The sequence below is a fragment of the Protopterus annectens genome, chromosome 3.part0, assembly GCF_019279795.1.
Source record: "Protopterus annectens isolate FY-2018-M chromosome 3.part0, PAN1.0, whole genome shotgun sequence".
NCBI classification, from domain to species: Eukaryota; Metazoa; Chordata; order Ceratodontiformes; family Protopteridae; genus Protopterus; species Protopterus annectens.
Window position 1 is genome coordinate 720838681 of NC_056731.1, and position 19081 is coordinate 720857761.

Below are 19081 nucleotides of genomic sequence, written 5' to 3' on the forward strand. Positions count from 1 at the left end.
GGTGTCTCATTTGAGAAACCAGGCATAGGATTTACTGCCTTTTTTTGTTCATCATATTCAGCAAAATTGCAGTTGTTAACCACTGAGTCAACATCAGTATTTCCATTACTCTAGCTCTTCTAGCTACAATTTTTCATGCAAACCCTTTGATAGACTTTGATGGTACAATGGTTTGTTTTTTACCAGCCTCTGCTTTCTTATATATTAAAAAAAAAAAAAAATGCACACAAATTATCAAATGTATTCATTGGGTGGAGCCTGTCAGAAATCATGCTTTTCAGGCAAACCATTCTCATTTTACCTACAGTAACCACAGATGCTTCCCAACGTGGCAAGGGGTCAATAATAAGTGAAGAATTGTCCAACCACATGGTTCCCCCTCAGAGACCAAATCACTCTTCATCGTCCCAGACACGAGAGTGATTGTTCTAGCATTGCTAGGCTTCTGGGACCCTCACCCCATATACATTGATCCCTAAGGTATTTGCAGAAAACCAGCATACTGAGGACTTAGTTATCCTCTTTGCCCCTTTCTGGCCTTGTCAAGTATGTTTTCTCTCTCTCTCTGGTCTCATCTGAAATATCATCAATAGATACCGGTGCCCAATCTGGATCTCCTCTCTCACCTATCATAGATCAAGTATCTTAATTTCCATACCCTCTAGCTAACTGCATGGTTTTTCCTATACCAGTAATAGTGATAGTATGATGGTCCTACTTTGTTTCCCCTTTATCATTACATCTCTTCACTTACCAAAAATAATTATACTAAGAAGTCTCTAGAAGCAAATGGAAAAGATAACCACATGGGTTTTAACTTTCCAACAAGAACATTATTAGACCATTTTCAGCTCCTAATTCTACCATCCTTCCTTTCCTTGGCAAACATTTTTAAGGAAAAGGTGAGTTTCTTTCTAATATTACACTATGGTTAGTAACTATATTGATTTTTTTCTTTTTTTCACTCTGGAACTGTATTCCTTCCTTTGACAACTTCCAGATTATGTAAAGCTGCCTAAAAAGAATCTTTCTGTTTAGACTTTCCATAAAAGACTCATCTTCTCCTCTAGATCCCATAGTTATAATTCAGGGATGACACAAAACCCACTGAATCGGCGAGCAATTGTGTTATGAAATTTCTTTCATGGAAAACTTTATTTTTGGTAATAATTACATCGACAAAATGAATTTCAGAGCTTCAGGCTTTGTTTACCAAGCCTCCTTACAAATACAGGTTGTCCCTCCAAACCAATCCCTCTTTTATGACCAAATTAGCCACAGAGGTGAACATTACTCTATCCATAAAATTGGCAGTCATAACTCCCAATTTTTGTGATTACGGCGAACACGTTACACATTCTTGATGTTGCTATACAGTTACATTTCTACTTCTTAGGACCAATCAATACAAAAGGTCAGATAAGGTGTTTCTTCTTTTCTAGTAACATCTCAGGTCAAGCACTCTTAAAAATTACCCTGGCCAGATAGATTTTTCACTGTATTTCATTAACTTATCCCCAAAATGGTCTGTAGTTGCCTTGTCACCCTAGAACCCTTTCTTCAAGATCTATGGCTATTCCATCTACTTTTTCTCCCAGAGCTTCTATTGATGACATCTATGCTGCAGCCACTTGGTCTAAGTCTCATAACTTTGTGGCAGACTAAAAGTTAAGCATTGCCTCCAGAAGCAGAGTTTCCTTTGGTTCTACAGTGCACTGTTATATTTTTTTAGTTTTGAGGGCCTCCCAGGAGTTATATTGCTATGGAGTCTGACCCATCAGTGAGGAAGAATGAAAAGGACAACATCAGATTTTGGAGTTATGTACTTAGCATAACTTGGCATCTGTGTTGTAAATTTTCATTCTTCCTTACCTTCCCTCCCAATCATCCCCTGACCTTGTCATTCCTAGATGGATCTTAGATAATATAGGAATTTTTCATTTTCCTTATTTGAGCCTTAACCTTTTCCTTATCTGTCCTATCTTTATAAATCAGAAGGCAGTAAGCAACAAACTTGACCTGAGGAGTTGGGGATGGTGTAGTGCAATATGGGAAGAGGGAGGAGCTCAAGGCTAGGATTCAAAATCTTGGAAATGTGGCCGGGTCGGTTCCAAGACATCAATGAGGAAGAATGAAAATGGACAACACAGATGCCAAGTTATGGCAAGTACATAAATCCTAATTTAATGGCCACTGTCATGTTTTGGACATGCTGCAGAATACATGGGACATGTTTTATATATTTTTTCTTCATACCTGCTGCTGGTATGGTAATGCACTCAACTTCTTTTTAGATGTGCTCAGATAGAAAGATAAATTTAGTTGGTGAAGCAGTGGCGGATTTACGCCTAGGCGCAGGGGCGCCCGCCTCCCCCTTTTTAAAGCTGTTGTACATCTGTTGCATAAAAAAAATATGCACTCTTCTTTTGTTGGAATTTGAAAATGTATAGTTAAAACAATACATTTTTCCATTTCAAACAGTGGCCATGGATCTACTGGGAGTGCTAACACTCCCCCATCATGCCCATTCACCTCTTAACTGTACCACTTTTGAAGGTCCATTCTGTTCCTCAGTCTTCCCGTGTGTGCTTTGCAAGTGTGTCTCCTGAAATACTATTGAACTGTGAGAATTAGTTCCTTGACAGCTGATTCTCACAGTTCAATCATGTTCCAGAAGCCACAGTTATCCTGCTCAGAAATTACTGGAACTTCCGAAGTGAAAGGAAGAGGGCTGACAGTTAGACATCCAGAACCATGGGACGACTGCCCTCTCCTATTTTTACAGATGTTGCGGCGGCGGCTTAAGGAGAACCATGCATGCACGCACGCCAATGAAGAAGTAAATACAGTCCGCACTTGCGGGCCGAATTAAAACTAATAACGTCTGTTGAAAGAAGGTGAGTGGCCGTTATCCATTGACAGCGAGTGAGTGAATGTGAGCAGCGAGAAGGTGTGTGTATGTGTGCGCGTGCATGTGTGTGTGTGTGTGTGTGTGTGTGTGTGTGTGTGTGTGTGTGTGTGTGTGTGTGTGTGTGTGTGTACGTATGTTTATTACATACCTCTCAACTGTCCAGATTTAGCCTCATAGTCTGTTTCTCATAAGAAAATATTGCTTCAGGGAAATGGTGGTGACCGAGTATAATGACTTCCCAGAATAATTCATGAAGAGAATCACAGAAGATATTCTACATTACTTCAGAACTATGTAGTAAGAGGTAGAACAGAAGAAAAAGTGGACAATGTATGGTGCTAGTTTCTTCAGGCATACTGATTCGACTAAAATGTTTCAGTCAGCTTTTATGTATGTGTGTGAGTCTAAAACCAATGGGCAAAAGATGGTGGAGCTGCACTAAATCAGGGATAAAAAAGAGCAGATGAATTCTAGCAGTGCTTCAGATGAAAAAAACAAAGGAAAGGGGGGCAAGTGGTATTACGGTACATAAGTATGAAATGATACAGGGGGTTCAATTCTACTAGGCAGTTTTCTTTTTCTACAAATTCTAGAGTAACATTTCAAAGCTACCTAGAAGTGATTTTTCTCATAAAATAGGAAAGCAGATTTTGGATACACACATCTGCTAAACAGAGGGGAATCTATGTCCTACCCCTGACAACAATTTTAGGGACATATAATTGTACCTGCTGACATGACAAAAAGACATGTGATAGCATATGGCTGAATATCACTGTTACTAAACCCCCTACATGCTTTATGATGAAACAGCCTTATTTATTTAATCTTACTCTGTTAATGGGGAAAGATCCCTAAGCTTATTTGCTTGTTATCACATGTTGTCTTGAACCTCTTGTTTAGTTTATGGATACACCAGAGTCACAAAGTGTGGACGTTTAGACGTATGGGAGTATTCATCATTGACTGTGTCTTGGGCATTACAGATTTTGTGGGTTTTTTCTTCATTCAGATGCTGCTAGAATTAATCATTCCATCTATCTTTGATGTCCTGTGGACTGGGTGAACAGTATTTTTTAATGTTCTGATCAAGTGTTGTATAAATTCCTTACTGGTCATTTTATTCTATTATCAGCTGAGTATTCTGTATATTTCTGTGTCTGATTTTTTTGTTGTTCTAGCTTCAATTTCAATCATATTTTGCAGGTGTGATACTTTTGGTTGGTATTCTACCTGTATTCATTAGGCAGCGCCTGAACTCTTTCCTTGTGACTAGTGCTCTGCCCCAGTAAATAGTTGTAAATAGATGTAAATAAATATTGAATATTTAAATAAAAAGTGCTTAATTTCAGATCTATGTAAAATAATAATGTAAGGGTGCCATGCAGCTGTAATATTTGACCTATAGCTTTGATCTTGTCTTGTTTTGTCAGGCTTTTGCATACGCTTTGTAATTATTTATGATAAGCAGCCATTACTTAATAAAGAATTAAAAACAGAATAAATAAATAATATAATTAACACACTACAAAGTATGTACAGTGTGTTAGCAAAGAGATAGTTGATGCAGTTCTCGGTACTCTGCTGCTCCAGAAAACCAGAAAAGAAAAGAAAAAAAAAAGTTTTGTAAACGTATGTCTTTTAACAGGGTCTGAACTCCCAAATTTGATTAACTGCCACTTGACAACTACTACTACTACTTTGTAGTTTTTCTGTTGCACTTTAATGGTAATTTGATTATTAGATATTTATTTTCAGAGTCATAAGTATAAGACAGGCATGGACTATGGTAACACCCAATACCATTGGAATTAAAAGCCTAAGTTGATGATAGTTTAGGTGGCTGTAAAGGATCCCAAGGCACTTATCAAAAGGAATAAAGGAAGTTCCCCAGTTCTCTTGCTAATCTAATTTTTCCCCTAATTAGTATTAATACTAACTTGGATCTCCCCTGAAAAGAGGCCATTGGCCTAGTGGAACTAACCCACTAAACAAATTGTAAACAACTGAATAAAATATAAAAATAAGTTTGTATGACTTGTTGCTTCTCAGGAAATCAATTGACTGAATGATATCTTACTAGCCCCTGACAGAATAGAGTGTAGTCATATTAAAAACATATTTTGATATAGTAAAACTAAGCCATTTGTACAGTAACCATGAAAACCGCCACTGTTTCTTGACAATACCAAAAGAACATGAATGGCTATTGAAGATAAGCAAAATACAGACATTAACTGTAACAGTTTGCCTCATTTAATTGAAATAGTACTAGTAATGAATGTTTAAAAATTAAAAGATCATATTCTTCCCTGACCAGACCCCTCCATGTTCTTTTCACAGCCATGTCATAGCATATTTATCCAAGGCTTCTCAATTCTCAAGATGTTTTCTTAGCACCTTTACATAGGTCCTCACCTCTTCTGACATAATTTCCAGTGACAGTATAACTACTGAGTAGGAAGCTTTCCAGCCCTTCACTTCTTAATATTGCAAAACAAACAAAAGTAAATTACATGAGACAACAATTTCCCATGGGTAAGGGCTGCTTTATTAAATACCAGAAGCTACAACTGCATAGGTGATTTAGAAATGAATATCTCTACTTTTGCTGAAACATGTTCTATGATTGCAAATTGGGTGCAATCACTGAGTCCCGCAATGATTTAAACATATTACAGAAGGGGCTGACACAGAGAAATGATTGTTGCGAAGTAACAGACTAAAACTAAATGCAAAAAAGTGCCACATTATCCACTTTGGAAAAGAAGTAGCCCCTGTTAATTATGATATACATTGCACCCATCTAAGCTCAAACCCAATGGTGCGATACTTGGCAATACAGGTTGATAGCAGTCTAAACTTCGATTGCCATGTGGCCATAGTGGTAAAGAAAACTTTCTGCATTGTGCATCTCATAAATAAGGGCAACACATCCAAGACTAAGCAGGTTATAACTCCACTGTACTTGACCCTTATCAGACCACTAATTGAATGCAATACTTCTTTCTGTATGTATCTCAGACACCTGCAGCAACTGGAGAGACCACAAAGGTTTCTAACTAAGGGAATCCAGGACCTCCTAAACAAGACTTACATGAAAAGACAGAAAGCCCTGTCACTGTACTCTGTATTATACAGGCTGCTGTCAGGCAACCTGCGCCTGGCCTACAAAGCAGCCTGACTCTGCCCTAATGGAAATGCTGCACTTCTTCAAATCAAATGGAACAAGTCACTCACTCCAGGGATCTCAACCTAGCCTATAACATTAACAAAGCATGTTGGAGAGACAGATATATCTCTCAGAGATTCCCACTCCTCAAGAATAAACTCCCACTTCACATGAAGCAGAGCTTCTCAATGACCCTGCTTAGGTGCAACCTTGAAAATTGGATGGGTGACCATAAATTGACCCTGAGGGTGGCACCTATGACCCTCATGGACAGGGGTAATTGGTGCTCATCACAGAATTGCTCTGCTAACAATGACCATCTAACTATGGTCAGTTAGGGTACATGTTTTTTTACATGGCTAGGCTTGCAAAGGCCCTAAGGCCATTAGCCTAATAACCACCTATGAACTTATGATTAACTCCTGGCCCTCTGTCACTGTGTTGACTTTGCAGGTTATTGACAAGTCTAGATGGATTTTCTTAGTGAACTCTGGTTCCTCCCAAAAAAAGGAAGCTGTTTGCCTGACTCAGTAAACTATCAATAAGTATAAAACTGTTTATCCAACTAAGCAAGAAGTGTTCCTTGTCAGTCCATTTTCAGCTACTGACCATAACTGGGTCACAAAGATACCACAGATCCAATGAATATGAGCAGCTTACAGTAGCCAAACGTACTATTTTTGAAAGGAAATGGATTATGATGAGTGTACTATGCTAATGCACACACAACAGTAACACACAAACTTCATGCAGATGATAAACTTTTATATTCTGATTCTCATAAATAGTTAGTTTTGAAGAGTGACCACAGAGTTTCCTAGATCATTTTCCATTTAGTGATGATGAATAACTAATAGTTATTTGATAGAGTGACAACATGAAAGAGAAAAGAGTTATTTTATTTCTGTAAATGGTCAGCATGACTCAACAGTAGGTATCTTGCGATATTGTAGCATAGACCATAGTTTTCCTTCTGGTTACTGTGTTCTTTACATAATGGACTGTTTCCTTTCTCAGAGGATTCAGAAATGTGGAAATTGTTGTATTTTACTTAAGAAATAAAATAATCAGAATGCCACAGTACTTGACTAAAACCCACACTAGTGGATTACAAAATTATTAATTTCAGTTCTAGTGTTCAATCAAGTGTATCTTATAAATGGATGTATAAATAAGACTGAAAATTCAGGAAAAGAGTAAATATTGAACATCACTCCTCCTTCAAATGTGTTTTTTTCTGCAGGACAAGCCCCCTTGTACCCCCAACATTATAAATACAAACTTGGATTGCCATACCTCAGAGAAACGTGAATATTCAAGAAATCTCAGACTTGGTGCGTTTGTGTGAGTGAATGTGAAAAGCCCCCTTGTACTCCCAACATTATAAATACAAACTTGGATTGCCATACCTCAGAGAAACGTGAATATTCAAGAAATCTCAGACTTGGTGCGTGTGTGTGTGAGTGAATGTGAAAAAAGTGACTACTTGGGTACATTCAAAAATAAGCAGTAGGCTTCCACTGGTTCACTGAACTTCATAGCAAAGTGATAAAATACTCACTGCCAGCAAGGGACTGTGAATAAAAGGAGCACATAGAGGAAGCTGTTGGCATTCCTGCTGTGCAACTAATCTTCCCCCAAAAGTGGTGAAACTTGAACTGTTAGTTGAAAAGTTGACTGAATGTTAAGTAGATACCAAAACAAATTAAACAGTTGAAAATGTGTTGCGCTCTCCCTTTAAGCAGAGCTTGAAAGGAGGCGCCAAAGTGGTACAATTGAGTACCTTGTTTGGCACTTAATTACATAACTGAACATGCACACATACATACATACATACATACATAATATTATGTATTGCATTACTTTTTAAAGGTAAGTACTTTAATTATTTGTCTGTGATAGCCTCTCATATGAAAAATCACATGTATTAGTACTACCATTTTTTTTTTTGTAAGAAAACTAGTCCCAGCGTACTTACGTTTTAACTTTTGAAAATGTAAATAACATTGTTTGATTCTACTTTCTGTCAATGGAGAGTGTGCTGAGGAGCTGGGGTGATTTGACTGTATGTTGGCATAAGCTCGAATCATTTGGAACTCTGTTCCACTCTCTGTGACTACTTCTACCAAGGTCCATCCATTTATATCTTTTTCTTTTATAATAATTTTGATGCTCTTTTCCTTTGGGAAATCCCATTTTATCCTTAAAATTCACTGCTCCTCCAGTATGACAGACCTTAAGTACCAATTGCAGACATAAAATTGCATGTGCATTGACAAAAGTCTTAGAAGATAGATCCCAGTGCAACCTATACTTACTCCCTCACTGTCTCATTGCTATGATGGTGGTGCTCCTGTGCAGAAGAAGTCACTTAGAATGGTCCATTTGGTTTAAAGACATATGGGGGTGTTCTGTATTTAGGCTGTGTTCAAATTTCATACATTCCCTTATGGGTATTGTTACATCCCCTCTCTGTTTATAACTTGATTTAATCCACAAATTCTACCTGCCTGCTTGATGGCTGCCATTTTGAGAGGAATGGAGCTGACTTAGCAAATGGAGATTGATGTTAAATTTACATGTTTTGGGGACTAATCTAGGAACAAGAAGGACACACTTATGGTTTAAAACTTTACCTCTCAACTGTACAGATTTTTGCAGAATGCTCATATTTTTGGCCTGTTCCTCTTTTTTTCCTGGCAAATCACTGGAATGATCTCAGGACTGACGTCACTAAATAATTACATACATTTGAGTTTCAGACTTCAAATCCTTCAGAAAATGTATATTAAAACAAATTTTGTTACACTAGCAACTTTCTAAGTTTATAAGAGCAATATTTAAAATATGTCCATATTTTTACTGCCATTCTGTCAAGCTTTGTCCATATTTTTTGCATTAACAGGTTGAGAGGTATAAGGGCAAGCCTGCTATAATGGATTAGTAACTGCATAATTCCCAAACAAAGTTCAACTTTTATGAAGACTTTTCTTGCAGAGTCTGTGTAGTGATTTTTTTAAAATGTGAGGTATGAATGAATATCACCTGTGTCAAATGTGCATGTATGTATGTATTCTTGAAGAGCTTTGTGCAAATGTATCTGTTTTTATGGGGGATGCAAAAGAGCTGCAGCATCTAATCCCGTATGGTACACAGTTTAAAGTTTGTATGATATTGGAATAAATACTTATTGCTGAGAAAAATAATGTGCCGACTTTATTATACAGTAAAAGTTTGAAAGCTATAAAGTATGTTGGCTTGAGAAGTTCTGCGGATGTTTATTGGTGCAGTTAAAACTAATGCAGACATGCTTGATGAATGAGTAAGAAAAAAAGGTGAAAAAACATTGTAGCAGTAGTACTGAATCATTCATTACAACTTTTAAACATTTAGAGGAGGCTTGCATGATGATGGAATCTTTTTGACTAATTCAAGATATACATGTTTGTGTTACATAATTAAATCATACCTTTAAAAAACTTAAGTTAATTGATTGTGTGGCTTTCTGAAATGAAAATATTTGAACTCTGATTTCTTTATTGTTACTATATACTTATAGATATTGAAAATTAATTTAGATGTATATGGGGAAGAAAGAGGTTTTGATTTTTGTAAATTCTGCCAGCAGTATCGAATCCTGTTTGCAGTGTTTTAACTGAAGAAAACAAAGTGAAGAAGAAGCTTTCACTTTCCACAAGGAGACAGTTTTAACACATTTTGCAGATATGCAGACTAAGCAGCAGATGTTCTAAACATTTATGATGTCTTGAATGTGTGTATGTGGGAGAGGGTGGCTAGATAAAATATAGGGAGTTCTGAGAAATGCAATATTTCCATTAAAGGCATGGTGGTACAGGTATAGTCTTGCTTGGGCTAGGCACAAAGGAGTGCATAACCCAACTAGTCACTCGCATTGCTAAGGGTGCCCTGTTCATTATAGCAGTACTGCAATATAGGGTAAGGAAGAATATGTATGTATTTCAGTGTCATGGTATCTTGTAGGGAATTGCATTCTTTTCATATGACCCATACAGAGTTGAACTCTGTAACTGTTTTTAGTTTCTACAATGTCCTATAATGTTTCAATTATTCACCACCCTTTCTGTGAAATCAGTTTTCCTAAGTGGGTTAAAGTTATGAGAAATAATGAAGTTCATCCTGTTGTTCCTAGTTTGAGTTCCTCAATATTATTTTGCCTGTTTGCTGATTATGAGTAAGTCGTAACCAGATAGTGTTCTTTGCTTACTTGTTATAACATGCACTTGTATTTAGTGGATTTACTGGTTAAAAAAAATATTTGCATCGCTTTTGAGACATCCATGCCCTCCAAATTGTTTAGTACACTAAGCCTTCCTACTCTGGTTTATCTTCTTTTGCAAAATATAGCACCAAAGTAAGGTTAGTAAGTACAGTGGTGTAGTGACTAGTGCTGCTGTCTTATAGACTTTTTCTGCAGTTCACTTCTTGGATGGGCTGTGTCCTCTGTAGAGCCTGCATTTCATTCCTATGTCAGTGTTGGTGGATGGGCTGTCTCCTGTGTAGAGCCTGCATTTCCTTCCTATGTCAGTGCTGGGTTTTCTTTCTGGTGCTTTAATTTCCTCCCACATCCCAAAGACGTGCTGTAAGTGAACTGGCAGTCCTCTAAACTCTCTGGGTGAGAGATTGTGTATGTGCGCGTCTGTGTGTTCATTTCAAAGGAATTTTATCATAGTAGTAATCATTTGCTTGATTTGATTGCAGATAATCTTTTGGAATTTTATGATGTACCCCTCCCTTTAGAGAGTGGTTTCTAAAGAGATATATTCATGTAATCTGGAGAGCATCTCTGTACACTATGGTTCCTATAACTTAATTTCTCCTTTGAGGGCCATTTATCCTTTCATGTGTCTTGATGTGCTTAGTCCCATCTACCTTTCAGGGTGCTTATTTACTGAGATATGGAAATACTGCATAACCTAATAATTATTCGGCCATGTCATCTGTTTTAGAGCAAAATGTGGCTATATTCTGAGTCATTCTTAGCACTCATTTTTTTGTTCCTGAGTGATAGGATCCTATAGTCAAAGTGAAGTTGGAGGAGTTATGATGTTAGGTATACAAATTTCCCAGTCCAGATTTTTGATTGAATGTATCTGCTTTCCAAGAGCCGTTGCTATGTTTTTGATGTCTGCAGGTTAAGAGGTATTGTGACCACACTTTGTTTAGGTACGTTTCATGCATTGTTGGTGACATAAAAGGAGGTTGGTAACTGGCTATTATGTTGTAGCTTATCTTATTTACATTAACAATACAAGGAGTATTTCTAGGTCATTATTTCACTATATAAGCCTAGACATGATGGAGTTCTGGAGAAATATAAACAACCCTCCACCAGCCATGGGGCTTTTCAAAGTAGTTGGCATTGAAGTTAAGCAGGAAGGGTGTGTACTCAGCACATAGGATAACATCATATGACTCCTAGGTGATCTGTAAATGTGACACACTCACTTTAAATCATTTCATCACCTGTCAAATGAGGTGAAAAGTTTGAAATGTAAAAAAAGTGATATTGATACTGGCACATAATGTTTTAATAGCCACTAAGCAAGCAAAAAGAATCCACAGCATGGGTACAGCTCAGCTACAGAGTGGTACCACCTAATCTACAGTAGGGATTTTGTCTATAGTGGCTAACTTATGACAAAATTCCGCAGCTCTGTGAATGTCTGCAGTTACTTCAGTGTCCGATTGCCTCTGACTGAGTGTTGAAGAGGGTAAAGCACAGCCTATCCACAACTACCCCAGCTATCTACTACATTTGTTTATTGTACTACAGTTACGTTAGGTATTGCAAGATACCTTTTAGTGTTAATTATGAGCATGAACATTGTATTAGAGGTCATCCATACATTTATCTCTCTATCAGTTGAATGTACATTGCTTTCTTTTCACGTTAGAGAATCTTAAGGTGATCTTTCCACATCCCCAAAAATCAGTGTCCCACTTTCTTACTCCCTCTCCCAGTAGTTGACTAACCTGACTGCATCCCCCCCCCCCCCCTTTCAGATTCCTGGATCCGCCACTGTGAAGTAACTCTACACGTGAACTATTTTTAGATAGTAAGATATTTTACAAGTGTTACATTCCTTGACCAGGAGTACACTTTAGCAAATTCTATTGTGTTTTCTCATTACTACAACATGCTACGAACTAACTTTTGGGAGTATTTTAATTTCTCCCCTTCATGGAATGGGGCAGAATTCAACTCTCATTTTTTAGTGTAGTAAATCATGAGATGTACAAGCAATAATCATATCTTATTCTGTTAGACTGCGTAGCTTTATATTTCTTTTAAAGAATGTATGCTGTCAAGCCATGGATGAAGGCAATATAAGGGGCCAGATTCCAAGACATTTCTGGTAGAGTAGCAGGTAGTATCTATTATTCTGCTTTGTTACCATGAATCTGACTTGTATCCCTGCTCCTGTGTATGATATATCATTGGAGTGGAGTATGCCCAAAACAGTTCCTTACAACTCAGTACAAGCAACTGCAAGGGATTTCCACTCAACAGTGAGCAGGCAATAACATTCTAAAACATTCTATCTTAATGAATTTCTTTACCCATTCTTAATATAACACAATACCTGATAAGGCCTTGGCAGACAAGCTGACTCTCATTGAAGCTGCCTGGCACCACAGCTCCATCTGTAGGGCCGAACATGTACAGCAGGCAGTAAGTCTACCTGCAGCACCAGAGCTGCCATACAGGCATAGCTGTGCATCCAATAGATCATTCTGCATAACACCACCTTCTGTGTGACAGACAGGAGAATGCACACATGACAGGAAGTATAATCATTGTTTGTGCATTTTCACCATCCTCAGGACTAAACTGTCATGTGTATATGGGTTTTAAGGTTGCCACCCATCCTGTTATCGGCGGGACACTCATGGGTTGCAAACTAGTGAGAATTGAACAGTCCCACTTTTCAATTGCACTGAATCACTGTGTAAAAGCCGCAATTACTTCCAGCTTTTTCACAGCAATTCAACTATGTCACCAACCCAGACCTGCAGGCAGAGCTATTCCCTGTTAGGTCTGAGTGCTTTAAATCATGCAGCAGTTGGCTGCAATTCATGAAGAGGGTGGAACTGGGGCAGGAAGAGCCCTACAAAGATCATGGCTGTAGAGCAGTTTGTTTTTAACACTTCTACTGTGCTAAAAAAAGACTGAGATTTTTTTTTCTTTTTTCTAACAGCTGAGGCAGCCAGCTGTTCATCCATGCAGCCATCCATTCATCCATCCAGCCATCCATTCATTTGTCCATCCTGCTAGTTATCCAGCCAGCATTCCAGCCATCCATTCATCCAGCAAGCAAGCCAATCAGCCAGCCATTCATCCATCCAGCCAGCCAGTGATTCAATCAGCCAGCCATCCATTCATTCCTCCATCCAGTCAGTTATCCAGTCAACCATCCAGGAATCCACCCATCCATTCATCCAGCAAGCCATCCATCCATCCAACCAGCCAGCCATCCATTCATCCAGCCAGCCATACATACATTCATTCATTCATTCATTCATTCATTCATTCATTCATTCATTCATTCATTCATTCATCCATCCAGTTATCTAGCCAGCCACCCAGCAGTCCAGCCATCCATTCATCTAGCAATCCTCCTATCCAATCATCCATCCATCCATCCATCCATCCATCCATCCATCCATCCATCCATCCAGTTATCCAGGCAGCCATCCGGCAATCCAGCCATCCATTCAACCAGCAAGCCATCCACCTAGCCAGCCAGCCATTAATCCACCAGTCTAGCCATTCATACATCCAGCAAGCCACTCTAGCAGCCAGCCAGCTAGCTACTCCAGCGGTCAGCAAGCTGGCTAGCCACTCCAGCAGCCAGCCAGATCACCACTCCAGTAGTCAGCTAGCTAGCCACTCTAGCAGCTAGCCAGCCAACTAACCACACTAGCAGCCAGCCAACTAGCCACACTAGCAACCAGCCACTCCAGAAGCCAACTGGTCAGCTAGCTAGCCTCCCACCACCCAGCTAGTCACTCCAGGAGCCATCTAGCCTCTCTAGCAGTCAATCAACCTCCCACCAACCAGCTAGCCACTCCAGCAGTCAGCCAGCCTCCCACCAACAAGCTAGCTACTCCAACAGTCAGCCAGGCAGCTAGCCAATCCAGCAGTCAGTCAACCAGCTTAGCTCCATTGCAGCAGCTAGCCAGCCAGCTAGCCACTCAAGCAGCCAGCCACTCCAGCAGCCAACCAGCCAGCTAGTCACTCCAGCAGCCAGCCAGCTGTTGTACCCATAACTGCATCTCCTTCACCAGTCCTGTGGTGATGTCATGGTAGAGGGTGTGGCCAATGTCATACTGAGCACACCCCCATGTCCCACTTTGACCCACTTAAAGGATGGCAGCTCTAATGGATTTGGGTGTGAATGTGTGTGTGTGTGGGGGGGGGGGGCTAGTTGACAATATGAATTATATTTTATATTTTATATGAGTGAGCAATACCTACTCTCACAAGGGATAATTGGCTAGGCTTAAAATGGCTTGCAAGGGTAGTTAGCTTAGTACTGAAATATGGAAATTGTACTTCAGGAATTTATATTATAAATTAACTAATGCCTGCAGTGCCATTCTCCTGTTGTTCTGTCTTCCCTGAATACACCTGTTGAGTTTGATAAGACACAGTTTCCCATAAAATGTTGTATGCCAACAGAAAAGTTTTAAATCCTTGATGGCAAGCTCAACTCTTGTTTCAGAAGTGGGTGTACTTCACCAGAAGTCCTCATGAACCAACTCAGCTTGATGACTCCTGAGTATAGTTTATGGAACCAGGAGTAGTGTAAATTCTTTTGGAATCCAGTCTAATCTCTTGAACAAAAAATCTATATAGTGCAGACTACCACAATACAGGGGTATCACCAGAGATTGGTATATTATGTGTGATGCATTATAGCTTTGTATGGATTTTTTCACATTTTCAGATACAGTACATGAAGCTTTTCAGTATTAAAACATTGCAGTTTGTGTACAGTAATGGATAGAAATTGCATTTCTAACTGATAAAGTGAAAAATTATTACTTAAAAGAATATGTACCTTTTCCTCATTAGCAAACTGTGCAGTGCATGCTTTCAGATGCTTGAGGGATCTGTAATTAAAAGAATGTAAACAAAGTGATTCCATACATACTACATTTCCATTGACATTTTTTCAAATAACCTGCACATTCTTAATCTATCAAGTAGAAAGAAGCTAGATTACAAGATTAATTAATATACATAATTTTCAACAACAGAAATGTGATGACCAGAGTGTTTAAAAGGCACAATGGATAATTTAAAGAAATGTCACTTTATACAGATCAGTAACATTTCTATTACTTGCAGTTACGATGACATTCAAGGTCACTGCTTCTGAATATGTAATTGTATAATAATAAAGGCATCAAGAAAAGACCTATGAAAGTTACAAATGGAGGCAATCTATACCCTAAACAGTTTACTGGTCTGTAAGGATTCTTGTAATAAAGAAAGGAAAGGTGGTTAGGCAGCATTCTTCATGGGGTCCATAAACAGAAATTCTCATCCATGAAAGTCCCCATTCACATTCATCATGGCTTATGGCCACTCCAGCAATAACCTCTTCACTTGTATTAAATTTTGCAGTCTATATTCTCATTTTCTACAAACACATACACAATTCCTTGCACAACTTCCCCTTTAAGAATGTTGCTTCTAATCCTGAAACAAAAAGCCATAACACAGCTCTGATCAAGAAACCTTCATGACCTAAATAGCACTCTCTTCTTTGTAACACATTTTATACAACTTTGCTTTGCTTTCTTCTCTGCTCTATTTTGACCTTATAAAATAATCTTTAATCATCTTCCCCTCAGTCCTTTAGATACTGGTATGTTAGCTGTGCTCCTCAGCTATTTTTGAAATCTGATGTCCTTTACTTAACACATGGTTTAGAAAAAGTCCTTTAATATATGGACATACTTTTATAATCGTTATGCATTTCATGGTGGAACCAGTATTATTAATTTCCTATAAATGGATGATTGTATATATTTGTAAATATCGTATTTTATACTTTAGGAAGTTATAAATAACTAGTTTGCTTGCAGATTCATTTCTTCATCGTATTATGTTACTACTTGTACAATCAAGTGGAAAATTACTCTACAGTGGTCAATAAATGCATAAATAAATAAATAAATAAATAAATAAATAAATAGAAAGAGTAAAATTTAGTGCACATGCCAGTCAAATAATGTATTTTATCAATTTGTCGGCTATTCCATAGATCCGTATATCAGTCTCAAAAACAAAATTATATGGTGAGTTAGATATAAGCTCTTCCAACAAGCTTGCCACTGTCTGAGCTAACAGCTTTCAAGGAAAGGGCAATCCCAGTACAGATAAATTGGTATCTTCAGATGTGTCACATGTCCAAAAGCACAACTTAACCCGGAAACCTGTTTCCTAGATACACAAGTGCTTCCTGTGAAACCTGCTCTGAAGTATCAGGCCTTTCAACATCCACTCACTAGTTGATACTGACAATACAAATTGTGATGTATCCACTCAGGGTCAGTAATCAAGGAGCCTGAATCCTCACCACTGACACTGGACATGGATATTCACTTGGAATACAAATGGATACACTCAGTATTTTCAGATGCAGACCTCTCTGCATCAAGCACAGTTTCCCTTAAGAGCACTCAGGGAACACAGGCCAAGGTCTGGGTTTCTCTCTGTCTTTTCCCAGGTCCCTAGTAATGCTCCCCACTGGTACAGCCGTTAAGTCCTCAGCCGAGTATCCAAGCCAAATCCTCCAGCACCCTCTCTGTGAAACCAGTGCCTCTTGTCCCTGACCCAAACAGCTGACCACATACGCTCTTTGAGATTTGATTTTCACATGCACACACACACCTGGGAAAGGCTGGCAAAGATTTACTAGATATGCCCTGTTCTGCCCAGACTATAAGGTAGATTCACTGCCACCACTCAATTATTATAAGACTCATAAAAGGGTATACACTTATAAGTGAATTATGAGTGAAGTTGATAATAATACAAATGGTAATGCTGACCAAACAGCCAGGCTTTCAGGAGCGGCCAGAGTTATCACCAAATAAAAATATGCAAATACTCTCAAAACTTAAATATATTATATAAAGGACCAGCCACAATGAAAAGTTTAAATATATTTAATAATAAATAATAAAAGAACATGAAACATGAAATATCTATTTACAGTAAACACCAGACTTTCAGTCATAGAAAATATTAAAAATAACACAGGTGGACAGGTTCACACAGTTACAGAAAAACAATACTTAACTAATCTCACTAAATTTTCCTGACTAATCTAAAGAATACTATTCCCTGGTCCAGTTACTAGAGCAAGGCAAGATGAAGTAGGTGAGGAATCCTTCTATGTCAAGTTCCAGAAACAGAGTGCTCAGTTTGACGGAGAGACTTCTAAATATATTATATAAATATTAATTCTGGGATAGATTACAGGATGACATCACATCTGCTCATCTGACTATCTACCAGGAATTAGCACCTATGTGTCAATAATATACACACATAGAGCTTTGTTATAGGTTCATAGGTTCATACTAGGCTATCTGCCCTAGGGCATTTATAAGCCTAGCCAGAATGTGTTTGGCTTTCGCCACCCATTTTAAATTTATTTTGCTATGCCCTTTTTTGAGGTTAGTATACTGTGCCTCTATCTAACAGTGACACAGAAGTGATACCCGGGGTAAACCTACGATCTCCCATCCACTCATCAAGATTCCTCTTGAAGAGAGTCAATGAGGGACTCTGCCTAACCTGGACTGGGATTTTATTCCAGAGTGAAGGGAGTCTCTGGGTTATGAATCTGTCCCTCCAGCATGTCCTATTTATTTCAGTGTTGAGGTTCAAGTCTCTCAAGCACGTAGCTCGATGGGATTTGGATTTTCTGAGGTGCAGCATGTCCATTAATTCCGGGTTGGACATGGCTTTATACGTCAGGCACAGATCTCCTCTGAACAGGCGGTATGCCACTGAGTAGAGCTGGAGTTTCTTTAACCGGGCAGCATATGGCATCTGTTTGAGCCCTTTGATCCTCTTGGTGAGGTACTTTTGGGGTCTTTCCAGTTGCTGCAGGTGTCTGGTAAGGTACATCCCAAAAGGGGCATTGTACTCAATTATGGGCCTGATGAGGGATGAGTAAAGAGGCACGATGACCTCCCTGATCTAGATGTGAATCCCTTCATGATTAGGTGGGCTATATAAAATGTTTTTCTAACCACTTTGGCAACGTGGTTGTCAAATGAGAGATTGCTATCAACTTGGGTCCCCAGGTCCCTAATTACTTCTTCTGTACTTAATGGATTTCCACCTATGTGGTAATTTGTGGGCACTTTGTTTTTGCCAAAGGGGATGACTATACACTTTTTGGCTTTTTGCTTGAGGCCATGGCTCTGGCACCAGTTGTCTGTTTCTATGAGGCCCTTTTGGAGGATGCTTGTGTCGGCTGGAGAGTCGATTATGGCACCCAGTTTGCAGTCATCTGCGAACTTGGTCAGCCACAGTCCTTCCGTGTTGGCCTGTACCTCCGAGAAATATATACCGAACAAGAGAGGTCCCAGGACTGAGCCTTGTGGGACACCACTTGTAACTGGTTTGGAGTCTGACATGGCTCCAGCAATTCTAACCATGTGGGTTCTGTCCTTGAGCCAGTTTGCAATCCATCTAATGACATAGGGTTTATATTTAAGCTGGTGATCTTATCTATAATGCCCGAGTGGGGTATTGTATCGAAGGCTTTTGCGAGGTCCAGGTAGGCTGTGTGGACCACCTTCCCTCGTCAATGGCCTTGGTGACTGTTTCAAAGAAATCAACCAGGTTTAAGAGGCAGGATCTGCCCTTAACAAAGCCGAACTGGGTAGGATCCAGTGTTTGTAGGTCCCCAATATCTTTATTT

At 38.9% G+C, this 19081-nt stretch overlaps 1 protein-coding gene across 1 annotated transcript in view; it reads left to right on the forward strand.

The window, feature by feature from the left end:
• Positions 1-19081, forward strand: part of LOC122796911 (ATP-binding cassette sub-family A member 13-like) — a 3979956-nt gene that overhangs the window by 2544658 nt on the left and 1416217 nt on the right. The gene's annotated exons all lie outside the window — the stretch shown is intronic.